Source organism: Podarcis raffonei, chromosome 6 (assembly GCF_027172205.1).
Source record: "Podarcis raffonei isolate rPodRaf1 chromosome 6, rPodRaf1.pri, whole genome shotgun sequence".
NCBI classification, from domain to species: domain Eukaryota; kingdom Metazoa; phylum Chordata; class Lepidosauria; order Squamata; family Lacertidae; genus Podarcis; species Podarcis raffonei.
This window is the reverse complement of record NC_070607.1, coordinates 1,418,153-1,433,192: the sequence shown is the minus strand read 5'-3', so window position 1 is coordinate 1,433,192 and position 15,040 is coordinate 1,418,153. Positions and strand designations below refer to the sequence as shown.

The 15,040-nt window shown below is 47.6% G+C and overlaps 1 protein-coding gene across 1 annotated transcript in view; it reads left to right on the top strand.

Annotated features, from left to right (window-relative positions):
• Positions 1 to 6,051: 6,051 nt before the first annotated feature.
• Positions 6,052 to 15,040, top strand: part of C6H1orf21 (chromosome 6 C1orf21 homolog) — a 146,732-nt gene continuing 137,743 nt past the window's right edge. The window contains exon 1 of the mRNA XM_053391078.1: positions 6,052 to 6,129. The gene's annotated coding sequence lies outside the window, so the exon portion shown is untranslated. The remainder of the gene's footprint in view (positions 6,130 to 15,040) is intronic.

Genomic DNA, 15,040 nt, shown 5'->3' with positions numbered 1-15,040 from the left:
GTTATATTAATTCTCTGCCCCTCGAAAGACAGGGTGGTCTCTCTCTTTCTTGCTCCTTCCATCATCCTATCCACTGTCTCCTCTTTCTTCTATTCTAAAATTTATAATACAGTGGTATCTCGGGTTAAGTACGTAATTCGTTCCTGAGGTCCGTTCTTAACCTGAAACTGTTCTTAACCTGAAGCACCACTTAAGCTAATGGGGCCTCCTGCTGCCGTTGCGCCGCTGGAGCACAATTTCTGTTCTCATCCTGAAGCAAAGTTCTTAACCTGAAGCACTAACTCTGGGTTAGCGGAGTCTGTAACCTGAAGAGTATGTAACCTGAAGCGTATGTAACCTGAGATACCACTGTAGTAGCATCATCATCATAGAATCATAGAATTGGAAGGGACCACAGGGGTCATCTAGTCCAACCCCCTCCAATGTGGGGCTCAGATCCCAACTTCCCCTATTTAACAGTAGTGATTTTCTGATACTGGTCCATAGTAAAAAACATAACCCTTATTTTGCCTTATAGGGAGCTGCTAGGGCATTTCCTGAGATGCCATGGAATAAGAAGAACAGGGACCTGCACTCCTCAGCAGTGACTACTGTACTGCCATCTATTTTAATTGTTATTTGATATAAGCAGCCTTGAAAACACTGGTTAGTGGGCAGTGTATAAATATTCCCCAGTAAATAATAAAATAAAATAAAATGCCATATTAAAAAAAAAAGAGAAAGTTAGGATGTGCACCAAAGTTTTTACTCAGCCCCAATCCCAGGATTTCAGAGATGTTAAATATGCCTGAGTAGTGTGAGGGTGCATCTTGGGTTTAGTCCATGCCAGACCACACACCTGATATAAGCTGCCGGCTCCCTCTCTCCTCCTTCCATCTCCACCACCATAAGCATAAATGGATCCTGAGGGTAAAAGGGGCTGTGTGTCTTTGTCCTGCAGTTATTCTATAATAAGGACAAGCAGACGCACTTTAAACACTTTAGTTAACCTTCTTCAGTACGCATCTCTCTTGTTGTTTTTTTAAAACATACTCTTATGATTTTGGTTTAGTAGCTGTGTCTTCTTCCCATTGAACTCAGCGCGAATTGCTTCTAAACAGAAACCTGCACGGAATTGCACTATAAAGTGCTTATCTAGAACATGCTCAATTAAAGCAACAAAATAGTATCAACTTCTTCCACCAAATGATTAGAAGAAATGGCAATTAATACTTTTAACAATTAGCATTCACAAACTGTTTCTAGAATGCCCAAATTGCTTCACATATATTATTTCCGTAATCCTTGCAGCAGCCTTCTAATTGCATTAAAATGTGTTTGTTAGGGGAACTTCAGCACTAAAATCCTGATGAATTTTTGAGGACTTAAAAGGAAAGAGAAAGAATTGCCAGTTGATAGAGAACTGTAGTGAAATGAACTTAAGAAGGGAGAAATCAAAATGAGAAATCAAAACTGACAGCTTTGTCCAAACCTGCTTCCCTCACACTCAGCCTCAGTCACTCTGTCTGCACTGGCGGAGGAAGAGGAGTGTGTGTGTGTGTGGGGGGGGAGCGCACCGCCCTCGGCAGCGCGATCCTGGTGGGGCGCCATCGCGGCTGCCCCCCTCCCGCGCTGGGTGCCACGCCCCCACAGGCAGCGTGCCATGCCCCCAGGATGCTTGTCACTGCACGCCCCCGGGATGTGCACCACCCCCACCCCCCGGTGCCGGAGCATGAAGCTCCGCCACTGTCCGTCATCTGCCATTTCCTTCTCTCCCCCCCCCCTTGCCTTGCTCTCTAATACCCACCTTCCCACCTATCTTTGCAATGTACCTGTGGGGAGCTGGTACAGTTGTGGGCAGGTGAGGAGGAGGCGACACTGGGCAGGCTGCCAGGTTGACACACAATGGACTGTGGCCTAAGGCTCTTAATCCATATAAATCTCTTCATATTGCAAATGTGGAGGCAGAGGCAGACGGGGGGGGGGGAGGGAGTAATGTTCCCCCTGCCCCAAAGATCACCTAGCAAGTTTATGATAGGTGAGAGTTCAACCATGAATTTCCTCGTTTATTTGCATGGAATGTGCAGGATGGTGCTGTTAGTCACTATATATTCTGTGTATTGGAAGGGGCCATGCAACTATCTTAATTTCCCCACTGCACTGTGTGTATTTCCTAGGAGCATAATGTTGGGTAATTGGCTTTTTTAAAAGCGCTCAAGTTGGCGTTTTCATGCCGAACAATGGCAAGGAAACCCCATTATCGCAGAGCTGCATTCGGAAGCGCAGTGTTCCAGGCTGGTTAGTTTCAATGAGAGTCCAGAAGAGAATGTTCCTTTACCCTGTTTGGTGCTGAGCTGGTGAAAGGCCCTCTGTGGCAGCCAGATTCTTTGTAACAACTAATCAAGTGTTGTCGCTTTTTTAACAGGTAGCTTCTCTGCAATCTCCTTATTGCAGAGAAGCCAAATTACTTCTTTGCAGAGTCTTAACAGCAGACTTTGTAGGGCAGATCCCAGTACCTTAAAAAAGAGCAAATTCCACACTAGGGATCATTAGAAAAGGAATTGAAAATGAAACTGCTGATACCATAATGCTGTTCTTCAGATCTATAGTGCGACTGCATTTGGAATACTATGTATTGTTCTGATTGCCTCACCTCAAAAATGTTATAGAGCTGGAAAAGGTTCAGTGACTCCCCTCTGAGGACAGGCTGCAGCATTAGGGACTTTTTGGTTTAGGCAAGGAAGAAGAGGTGACATGATAGAAGTTTACATCAGATACGCACCAGATTGTCTCCTGGTCTTGTGAATGACCCAGACCTCTCCCTTCCATGCCTGGAGTGTTGTGGGTATTAGGAAGGGCTTGGACCATCCTTTGCCTTCTTTTCCTTTCCCCTCCGCTCTCCATCTCAGAGATCAATTAAAAGAGGTAGAGAGATCAGACTTCCCCCTCCAGTCTCCAGTCCACTTTAAATTATTTTTAAGAATTTGCAGCCAGCAAATTTTTAGGAAACTCTTGGCGTGTTTATTCCTTTATTGTAAGTTGAGCCTTACACTGCAAGCCTTTATATGTCTACTCAGAAACAAGTCCCACTGAATTCAATGGCACTTACTCCCAGGTAACTAGGTAAAGACTGCAGTATTATTCTTTTTAAAGGTAAAGGGACCCCTGACCAGTGGCGTAGCGTGGGTTGTCAGCACCCGGGGCAAGGCAAGTAATTTGCGCCCCCTAACCCGTGGATTTGCGCCCCCTAACCCTACAAATCTATGCCTATGAATGATGGTCCCTCTCTCTCTCTTTCTCATATTCCAATTGATTCCCATTTCCGCCGATCGATCCCCGAAGCTCTCACCCAGCGAAATTCGTGCGTAATTACACTTCGCCATCCCTAATCCTGCCGCTTCCACCGGGAAATCATGACGGTGCGTTTCTCCTCTCCAAACTTTCCCCGGCCCTTTGCCGGCCGGCGCAGCCCTTTTGGCTACGAGCTCCCCTCCTTCTCTGCCCGCTTCCGACCCCACCTCCCCGTCCAGCCTCCCTACCTCCTGAAAAAAGGCGCCGGCGCCGAGCAGGACACCCCCCCCCGTGGCCATCAGAGAGAGGCGGGGCCGAGGGAGGCGAGCCAATGGGCGAGGCGGGGCAGGGTAGGTGGCCACGGGGGCGGGCACTGCCGCAGTCCTCGGGTGGGCAAGGTAGGAGCAGGCGGAGGCTGGCCGGCCGCTGACAATAGGGGCGGGCCGAGGGCACGACGCGGCTGGGCCCTCTGGACTCGCGCCCCCCCAGATGTTGCACCCGGTGCGGCCGGCACCCCTGGCACCCCCCACGCTACGCCACTACCCCGACCATTAGGTCCAGTCGTGGCCGACTCTGGGGTTGTGGCGCTCATCTCACTTTACTGGCCGAGGGAGCCGGCGTACAGCTTCCGGGTCACGTGGCCAGCATGACTAAGCCGCTTCTGGCAAACCAGAGCAGCGCACGGAAACACCATTTAGCTTCCCACCAGAGCGGTACCTGTTTATCTGCTTGCACTTCTACGTGCTTTCGAACTGCCAGGTTGGCAGGAGCGGGGACTGAGGAATGGGAGCTCACCCCGTTGTGGGGATTCAAACCGCCGACCTTCTGATCGGCAAGTCCTAGGCTCTGTGGTTTTATCCACAGCGCCACCCGCGTCCCTTATTATGCTTTTTACTCAGAAGTAAAGTCCTGGTCTGGGAGGGTCGGGCAAGGCAGGTGGAAAAGCCGTTGCCAGGTGAAGAACAGAAAGTCTTTCTTTTCAAGAGGACTTCCTCTCTGGTATGTGCCTAATGATTTTCACAATTTCTATTATTATTATATTTATATCTTGGTGCTGAGGAGAGCCTTTCCTGTGGAAAGTGCATGACATGCAGAGCTCCTGGATGTGGGGAGAAGTGGGGGCTGCTTTCCTTTGCAATATGTGAAGGGGGGGGGAAGAAATGGTGCTACAGAAAAATGTGAAGTAAAAGTCACTTCAGAGGCTCAGAGGAACTTGGCAAGTTGGCCTGCTCTTTACTCCTTTTCTTTGGGTTGGAGGTAGTATTGGCTCGGTGCATATCCCTGTCCCTGCCTTTGTAACGTAAGAGGAAGGGGACTGAAAGAAAACACAAGGAATGAATAAAAATATTACATAAAACTTTGCATTCAAATAACACATGCCTGTGTATGCAAACACGTGGGGTGTGTGTGTGTGTGTGCCAAGCTGAGTCTTTGACTGGGCAGAAAAAATGCCTCGTTTTGCCTTTGGTTAGTGAACCAAATAGAGCCAGGATTTCACCCAGCAGTGGATGCCAGGCTTCCTGATAGCAGGACTATGGCACCACTTGTGAAGGTTGTCTGCAGAGCTGGCTCAAAAGGCAGCAAGGCTTCGACCAACAGCTTTAGAGTACCGTGGGTGGTGTGTTGAAACACACTAGGCTCCATCTCCATGAAAACTGCCTCACGTCATGATCTTGCCGTTTAGCCTCTCCCTATGGCGGAGAAGGGGCACATACACCCCCCCCCATATCCCTGACAAGATATGCCAAGTGGGCAAGTGATCCTGAGGCCCATATGCTCAGAGAGGCCTGTCTGATGCCTCTGCATGAGCAAGCCTTCCTGGCGACACCAACATCCCAGATGCAATCAGGAAGCAGGAAGAGACCTAGCCCTGTTTCTGTCCAGATGTTTGTTGCCACATGAAGCTGTGAATCATCCACGAGGCTATTGCCCAGTAAGCCTTGCCAGACTGATGAATCTAGAGAAGGCCTCTTAAGCCCCAGATTCTGGATCTGGTGTTGCCATTAGGGCGCACGCCTGGCAGCCCAGGGCCCTGTCCGCCTCCCTCAGCTATGTGTGTGTTGTACCTGCTTAGAGGCTTCTTTTAAGAAAAGGATTCTTGGGCCGTGTTTTTCTAGGATGCCTCGAGCTCCGTCGAGGCTCCGGTGACCAAGAGCCCGGCCTTTCCTGGGCGGGGACCCGGCCTGGCGCGAGGAGGCGGCATCGCGCAGCCCCGGGAGGAGGCGGGCGGGCAGGCGGGCAGCGCTTTCCCTCTTGTCCGCTGGCTCCGGCAGGCGCCGCCAGGGAGAGCGCGCACTTGGCCGCGCCTCGCTTCACGGAGGACGGAGAGAATCCCGGAGCAGCTGAGCGTGAACGACGCCTCTTGCGGAGGATGAGGGAGGCCGAGGAGCCTTCATTTTGTATTTCGGGAAGGGCCCGTCCCGCCCGCCGGCCGCAGGGTCCCCCGCGCCGCGCCTGGGCCTAGAGGCCGCCTTCCCGGAGGCTCCCTGCGCGGGGAAGAGCAGCGAGCGGAGCCCAGCCCGGCTCTCGGGGGCCGGCGCAGCACTGGGGCGCCGTCCCCGGAGGGAGGCGGGCGAGTCGGGCGGCGTCTGCCGGCCTCGCCTCTTCCAGGCCCGCCCCTTCCTCGCCGCCGCCCCGCCTCTCGCTCCCCGGAGAGGCCGCCCAGCGCGGGGCTCTCGCCGTCTGCCTGCCTGCCTGGCTGCCTGCGAGCTCGGCGGGCAGCGCCTCCGTCCGCAGCGCCCGCGTCGCTCGCCCGGGAGGACACGCCGGCGCCCGGGAGCTTCTTCCTCCGCCCCCCGGAGCCGGAGCGCCGCTTGGAGCGCCGAGGACGGAGAGCGCGCCGGGGGGGGGGACTTCAAGGTGAGCCCTGGCGAGGGAGGGAGGGAGGGAGGGAGGGGGCGCGCAATGGAGGCCTGCGAGGGCGGGGGGGGCGGGCTCCGCTGCAGCTGATGCCGGGGGGGGGGCAGTTGCCGCTTCTGCCGCGGACGCCTCTTGCAGCCCGACAGGGGGCCTTGGCTTTGGGTCGCGGGAGCCCAGCAAGGCCCCCCCCCCGAGCTCTCCCCTGCCAAGTTTCCAGGGCGGTCATCTTGGCAGCTTGGGGGGGGGGGGCTCGGGGATTTGGCTGCCTCTTTCTTCTCTCTCCTCCCCTCCGCCTCTCCCCCCCCCGCCCGGCCTCGCCAAGGCCTCCCTCTGGGCCAGGTAAGCCCGGCTGCCCGGCTGGGCTGGTGAGGGAGCAGCGCTTCTCTTCGTTCCCTGTTTTTATTTCACAGGGAACAGAAAGGAAGAACATTTCTAATTTTTTTGTTTTTGTTTTCTACTTTGGAATCCACATAGGAGGAATCTTCTAATCATGGTGACTAAATTAACTGAAATATTCCAGTCATGTAGCTTCTGGCGGTAGTGTAAGGGTTGTGTGTGGGGGGGGGGGGGGAGTAACCAAAAGCAGAGTTAGAAATTAATGCAGGGCTGTCTTCTGCTTGTGGAAGTTAAAACAACAGGAATAATGGTCTGGGGAGGATTCTCATTGGGAATCTGGCTGGAGATGAGAACTTCCATGGTGATCTTAGAAAAAGCCCCCCCCCCATCACACTTAATAGAAAACGCATTTCAACATGCAGCAGCTGTAAGGCTGCCAGCATTTACACCATCGCTGACTTAACTGTAGATGTCAGACTCTGCTTGCCCTGTTGGCTGTATTTACACTACCGGGATGAATTTTTACTCTCCCAAAGAGGCCAGATGAGGCTTTCCTGATTGTTTACAGAATGCATTTACTCCCGTCTGAAGTATTAATGCAGCCGTCTTCCCCTCCACCTCTCAGATTTAATGGGATACACATTCTGTTCTTTTAGGGACTGCCAGTATTTTTGGTGGGTTGCTGTAGGCTGTGAAGAGTGTAGGTTTTTGTTTTTGTTTGTGGCACTGCACTGGATGGAGAATTGAAATATGTGTATCTGAGGTTGCTTCTCCTCCCTGATCCCCCACCCCAGGCTTTCTTCAGAGACTCAGGCTGCTGTGCTGACCCTTCCTCTTCAGAGGCCAGTGTCAAACCACCACACACAACTCCTGTATGGAATTTGTAGGTCTGGTTTGCAGAAACGTTTTTGTTGTTCAGTGACATGAATGTAAATGCGTGATTATGGACTACTCATTGCAGACAGAACCTTCATATTGCTTGACACTGACGTGACCTCATAGGATCTTAGAGCTGTAGGGTTAGAAGGGTCATCTAGTCTCAACCTGCTTAAAAACCACCACCTCTCATGGGAGTCCATTCTGCTATTGAAGAGCTGTCAGAAAGTTCTTCCTGAGATTTTGTTGGAATCTCCTTTCTTGTAACTTAAATCCATTGATTTGGGTCCTAGCCACTGGAGTAGGCGAAAGCAAGCTTGCTCCAACTTCCATGTGACAGCCCTTTAGATATTGGTAGATGGCTGTCATCTCTCCTTTTGGTTTCCTCTTCTCCAGGCTAAACATCCACAACTCCCCCAACTGTTTCTCATAAGGCTTGGTTTCCAGACTTTTGAACATCTTTGTTTCTCTCCTCTACACACATTCCAGCTTGCTAATATCCTTCATAAATTGTGATGTCCATGACTGGATACAGTACGTTTTCGGGTACAATTCAAAGCGTTGGTGTTGACCTTGAAAGCCCTAAATGGCCTCGGTCCAGTATACCTGAAGGAGCATCTCCACCCCCATCGTTCAACCCAGACACTGAGGTCCAGCTCCGAGGGCCTTCTGGTGGTTTTCTCACTGCGAGAAACGAAGTTACAGGGAACCAGGCAGAGGGCCTTCTCAGTAGTAGCACCTGCCCTTGGAACGCCCTCCTGTCAGATGTCAAGGGAATAAACAACTCTCTGACTTTTAGAAGACATCTGAAGGCAGCCCTGTTTAGGGAAGTTTTTAATGTGTGATGTTTTATGCTGTTTTTAATGTTCTGTTGTAAGCCGCCCAGAGTGGCTGGAGAAACCCAGCCAGATGGGCAGGGTATAAATAAAATATTATTATCATCATCATCATCATTATTATTATACAGTACTCCAGGTGTTTTCTGATCAAGGTAGAATAGAGTGGGACTGTTACTTCCCCTGATTGGGACACTAGACTGCAGTTGATTCATCAAGGTCCTGGGGGGTGAAGCAGTGCTTGAAACTCCCATTGTTCTAGGCACATTTTGCGACAGGGAATTTCATTAGCATGAGCTGTTTCTGAGCTCTGGGCGTAGTACTGCACCTAAGATTACAGATTAAAACTGCAGAAAGGAAGGAAAAGAGGACTTTTTCTGCCTTCCTACTTCCAACCACTCTCTGAAGAATGGAGAAGAGACCCTCTTCAGAATATTTGGGTGGGTGGGCAGGGGAAGGACTCGACCATGTGAAAAATGAACATACTGTATTTTTCTGTGTATAATACCCCCCATGTATAATACGACCCCTATTTTTTTGTGGGGGGTCACCAACGCCAATCACTCTACAGCCTGCCTGCCAGTACATCGCTGCGGCCACCAGTAGTCTGCACGCTAGCTGCCAAAAGCAAACTTGCCCACTCGGCGCAATTATGGCCGGTTGCACGCACGCCTCACCACTGCCGTAAATTGTCAGCCCAGTTACATCAAAATAATAGCCAGCACATGTTTGTCCACTCCCCCCCCCCCGAGATTTTACAACCTCTGTTAGGTAACTTGTCCCAGTGGACTAAAATGGTAAACAAATCACACACACAATTTTTGGAAAGCTATCCTGCCTGCTTGCCTTGGGAAGAATCTTACCCACCACAGACAACCAGGCAAGTAGCTATTTACAAGCCTGCTTTTGGAAGCAATAGCAATTTTTTTTTTTTGCAGCTCTTCAAGGGTATAATTAATAGTATTTTCGTGTAAAGAACACAAAAACACAGGCTTTAATAACATACGGAGTAAGTGGCCAGATGATTCTTTCATTATAAAAAGAAAGGTCTAACCATTAATTGAAGGATATATGTGCTCCAGACTCACCTACGCAAGTCACTGTGGTCATATGTAGTCCTTGCCTTACTCTTTTCTCTTATGGCAGAGCTTGCATGTGGTCTGGCTTTCATCTTTTAAAAAGATTTAGTTGTGACATATATTTAGTAGTAATATAAATAAAGTTGACACATTGTTTCCCTTGCACTCTGCATTCTGAGGGTGTGTACCTTTGGAAGGTGTGTTAATTATTGTGATTAGTTTTTGGCAAAGGTTAAAGACCTGGGCAAGTTGTCTGAAATTGTATTGTGAGGTTGGCAGGAAGGAAGATTTAAGCACTGATATTTTTAAAAGTTGTAATTTACAGGTATATTACCAAATGTCTGAATAGCAGGCTGCTGGATGACATGACACAAAGATTATGATTTCTGTTTTTCTCCATGCAATTATTTGTTTTGAAAACTCATGTAATGCTTTTGGTTTAATAGTCCATGTTATGGTGGCAGCAAAGCACAGCAGGGTTTATGTTTTATTGTGCAATAATATTCAGTGACGGAAAGCTATTCCTTTTCACTTTGTGCATTGCAACAGACTCTGTGGTTTGGTGCTAGGTGGTATCTGTGCATAGCCATCTTGCAACATCAGCACTGAAGCCGATGCTCTCAAGCTTTGCTTTTCTGCAGAGATCTCTTTCTATTGCCTAGCAGATCTCTCTCACTGTGACCACTGCACTATTTTTTTGTGGGTGGGGGAGGGTATGTGTGAGGGCAGGAAAGGGTAGCATATGCTCACCTGCTGGGGTCAGAGCCACAACGCTTTCTTCTCAGCAGGTGTGCATTGCCTCTTATGGGGAGACAGAGGAGCAAGATGGCGGGGAGGTCAATACAGGAGCACCAACAGGACCAAACTGCTTCAGAATGGAGTCTGCAGCGCCAGGTCATAAAACGCCTGTGTTATGGTCACCTATGCCGGCATTTAGGGTTGTGGTACAGGAACTTGGGGAGCAAGTAAGGTATGCTGGAGTCTTTGCTTCTGTTTTTAGCAAATAATGCTTTTCTATATGGGAGTGGAGGCCTCTGGTAAAAATAGTGCCATGATGTGCCTGTGGGTTGCTATGCCAACGTAACTTTGCGATATAGTTGGATCGTTCAGTGTCTCAGGAGGTTGGTGCTGAAAGTGGATGGGATCACATCAGCTTGCAGAAAACCTAACTTGTGGTCCTTGACATGGCTGTGGATAGGGTCAAAGCAAGGTCAAAGCAAGGCTGCCATTTGTGTGTGGGGGGGGGAATGGCCAGTTGCTCCTCCTGTGATTTGGTTATGTCTGAGGAACTTACACATCTGTGGCATTTACATCTGTTGGTATAAATGCACTGGGCCTAATAAAAAAGTTTGTGTTGCTAAAATATAAAAAATTAGTAATAAACTATATAGTTTATGTATTTTCTATATTTAATTTATATGTTTACTATATAGAAAATAGTAATAGACATTTTCAAAATGTACTGCATTTTCACATTTTAAGCTTAAAACCTATCCACGAAAAGGCTTAAAATGTTGGTGAATATTGTTCTGCCTTATATTCCACATCTAGTAAGTGTTTTTGTGTATATGGCTCTAATGAAATTTGGTGCTCTCGCTTCTTTATTGTCTGTTGTACAAAGAATGAAGGGGCTTATCCCTGCCCCCGCCCAAATCTCATTAGCAAATAATCTGGAATTTACAGAGGCTGAGTAAACCTGTTACCTTTTTGCCAGCATAGATGCTTTCATAATTTGCAGGACAGCATTGTTTGCTAAGGCCACTGAAAAACTGGGAGATAAGCAGCTGACAGATACTGCTATTTCTTGTGCTGCGGGACAGCCTATAATGGCAGGTGTATTTTAGTGACTGTTTAAAGACACATTATTTGGCTGCCCAGTGCATCCAATTGGCTACCCTTTGCTGATGGAGTTTGTGCTGACTCTGGTTAACACAGGTAAAAACTGAGGTGAACTTCTGATACAGCTTGCTCCTTTCCCCTGCGGAAACCTTAATGGCAGATATTTGGGCTGCAGGATTATGTCTTCTCTGAAACTCATTCTGATTTCTTTAAGTACCTTCACTTAACAAGCAGGAGCAAAGGTTTCAACTTTTTATGTGTTTGGACTTCTCTGCAAGCCAGAGATGGGGAAGAAACCCCATGTATAATGCAAACAATTTCTCATAATCCCATGAGCATTTTGTTAGTTGCTTTTACCATTATATGCTGCTTCTTTTTTGCACACCTTCCCCTAATACAGGTATTTGTGTAACCAGATTTGGATTAAAGAAGTGCACTGCAACATCTGGAGAAGTGTGAATTTCAAAGGGTTGCTGTAGTTTGGGTCTTACATTGTTTGGAGAAGTTTAAATTAGTCAGGCTTGCATTCAGATGTGAACAAAGCCAAATTTCCCTGCATTCCTTAGGAGCATTTCATATGAATATTTCTAATTAGAGCCATGCAGGTGCAAGGCAGAATACAGCTGTTCTCTCTCTCCCTTTCCCCCCACTAGTAACCAAAACTGTTCAGGATTTACATAAATTTCTGCTTGAGTCACTTACGCATTCATAATGGTCAGTTCTGCCCAAAAAGTAAAACAGCTCCCCCTTAGAATACCTAGTGCAACACCTGGGGATAGAAAGAGGATTTAGGCACTGCATTAAGAAGCTTCATATATTAAACACCAGGAAATCAGTTGCTGAGAGAGCTTCCTTATCACAGACAACTGTACAGTTCTTTAAAAATTGTGCTTCTGATTCAGGTTCAAATAGTTCTGCTAGAACAATTGTGGGTTTCATTGCATTACCATTTTTGTTAGCAAATTCTTCCTTGTGTTTGTCTTTGTCAGGGATTGCAGAGCAGGAAGTAATGCATACTGACCTCCAATGCCATACTACAGATTTTGCCTGTAACTCTGCTTTTAAACCGTGTCCTGTAGCAGAATGAATTTCATTGTACAGTTGGATATTGGGATGCAATATATCCAGACCATTTAATTCTTGGGAGCCAATGACCCTTTAATTATCAGCGATCAAGACAGACCTGTTGAGAGCTGAATAATGTCATGGAAAGTAAACACTATTTCTGTACAAGAAGAGAACAAATTGCTCAGGAAGAGTATTTGCTTTAAGAGTTATCTTTTGGGGGGGGGTAATTTTATTTGCCAGCTTATTTGCTGCTTTTACTCAGAAAAAAGGCTTGTTTCATTGTTTGAGGGTGTCTAGTTTAATCTTTGGTCATGCCATTGTGCAGTTGGGTTTTATTTTCCCATGGTACTGTTTCTTGGGATAATGTAGTTATTCAGTGTATTGTTGAAATGGGTTCCTCATGCAAACCCACTTTTTGAAGTACTCTGTAGATATCTTGGAAACACCACAAGTTTGGAAAGTTGTTGTAGTGGGTATTACTTTTGGTGTTGGAAATACATGATCTCTTTTCTGAATTAGGTCTGTTCTTAAGAAGTTTTGGCAGCAGACGTGGGCTTGGAACCTGGATTGCCAATGAACAGCTGCAAAGCAGTGGAGGGAGACTTGTGTTTTGCAGTAGGGCAGGGGTGGCATGGAAGGAGGAAGGAAAGGGCTTGGCTTTCTCTTGCCTGTTGGTTTCCTGCTCAAGTCATTCCATATGCTTTCCTGATGTGTTTTGGTCATGCTGTGAGTGGAAAGAAGATGTATGTTGTGGGTGAGGAAGCAGCAGGTGAAATAAAGTTTAAGCATTCTGAGAGGGAAAATAAACCTTCACTTAGGAAAGAAGTATGCATTATTCTACCAGGAAACCCTTTCCACTGTTCCAGTCGACCCTTCCCCATCAATTTGCTAGTTTATAGAGCCTTATATAACAGCACTGAAGTATTCTAAGGCTGTATTGACAGTATAGCCAACCAGTCCTTCAGAGTATCTTCTGTGCCTTGGCATCTTACGATCTGTAGCAGGATTTACTGAAGGATGAGATTTCCACAATTATTTTTACTTAAGGCCACCGTGAATACAACAACGATGATGATGTGATGTGGCATCTAGTACATAGCCCTGTAGCTGAGTCATTGTGGATCTTTGAATGCATAGAAACTGACCGACCGCCAGACGACCTGAATGATAAAAAAATCTCCGCTTGGGTTTGGAGGGTGATGCTTGGGCTCATCTGCTCCAGGCTTGTGTCTACCACCAACATTGGTTGTAGAACCTGAGGATTTGAATGCCTTTCAATCAGTGTTCAAAATCCCCCAGACATCAGGTGTGTTCTGCGACTGGCTCTGGCCAGTTGTGACCATGTGGAGATCTGTAGATGCCAGGTTGGCAACTGGCAACTCCACCTGGCTGCCCTACCCACCAGCTTTCTTAAGCAGGTAATCAGAAGAACTTATTTATTGCCAGTTATAGGTAGGTAGCCGTGTTGGTCTGCTGTAGTCAAAACAAAATTTAAAAAATCCTTCCAGTAGCACCATAGAGACCAACTAAGTTTGTTATTGCTAGCACGAAAGCTCATACCAGTAACAAACTTAGTTGGTCTCTAAGGTGCTACTGGAAGGAATTTTTTAATTTTATTTATTGCCTTTATAGCCCACCTTTTAGGGATGCGGGTGGCGCTGTGGGTTAAACCACAGAGCCTAGGACTTGCTGATCAGAAGGTCGGTGGTTCGAATCCCCACAACGTGGTGAGCTCCCGTTGCTCGGTCCCTGCTCCTGCCAACCTAGCAGTTCGAAAGCACGCAGTGCAAGTAGATAAATAGGTACCGCTCTGGCGGGAAGGTAAACGCCGTTTCCGTGCGCTGCTCTGGTTCGCCAGAAGCAGCTTAGTCATGCTGGCCACATGACCCAGAAGCTGTACGCCTGCTCCCTTGGCCAGTAAAGCGAGCTGAGCGCCGCAACCCCAGAGTCTGTCGTGACTGGGCCTAATGGTCAGGGGTCCCTTTACCTTTACCTTTATCCCACCTTTTCCTCCGAGGAGTACATGGTTCACCCCTGCTCAGTTAATCCCTATAGCAACCCTGTGATGTAAGTTAAGAGGCTGTGACTGGCCCAAGGTCACCCAGTGAGCACCATGATGGAGTGGGGGATTTGAACTCTGGTCTCCCAGATCCTAGTTTGACACTCTGACCACTGCACCATGCTGGCCTCCTGGTGCACATCTGCTATGAGTAGGTAAATAAATATGGTGTAAGCAAAATGTCACTTAGAGGAGGATCTGAAATATTTTCCTTGCAGCTTGCATTGGTCTTATTCTGGATTGTTTTATTTGATGGTTCAATGTACTGTAAACTACTTTGAGATTTTTCTAAAAAAAAGAGAGAGAGGTATAGATATGAAGTAATAGTAATTGTAATAATTTCATGGCAAAAAGGCATCTAGACATTCTGTTGTGGCAGCTGTAACCTAGGTTTAAGGTGCCATTTAGTGATTAGCTTATATATTTGAGTTTCTAACACTGCTTTCAATAATGCAACACTTGACCATCTATGACTTAAAAGAATTTGCAGAGTCGAGTCTCGGGTGTGCAGAATGATAAATATCCCCCCCCCCTTTATAAAGAAAAAGGTGGGGTTATTTTGAAGGGAATTGAGGTGAGACTATAAAACTCACTTTGCCTGAAACAGAAAAGGCGGCAGATTATTCTGGTGGTGTCTCCTTGGGCCACGTGAGCTTGTCAATAGTTTAACTTGCCAGGGCAGAGGCACTTCAGTAGCCTTGGACATGTCCTTCACTGCACAGTGAACTATTTGGTCAGATAATGTCTGTTTTTACTTCTTGCAGACAAGTGTTTGGCAAAGGGAGGAGGGAGGAATCAGTGTGATAGTAATGCTATCA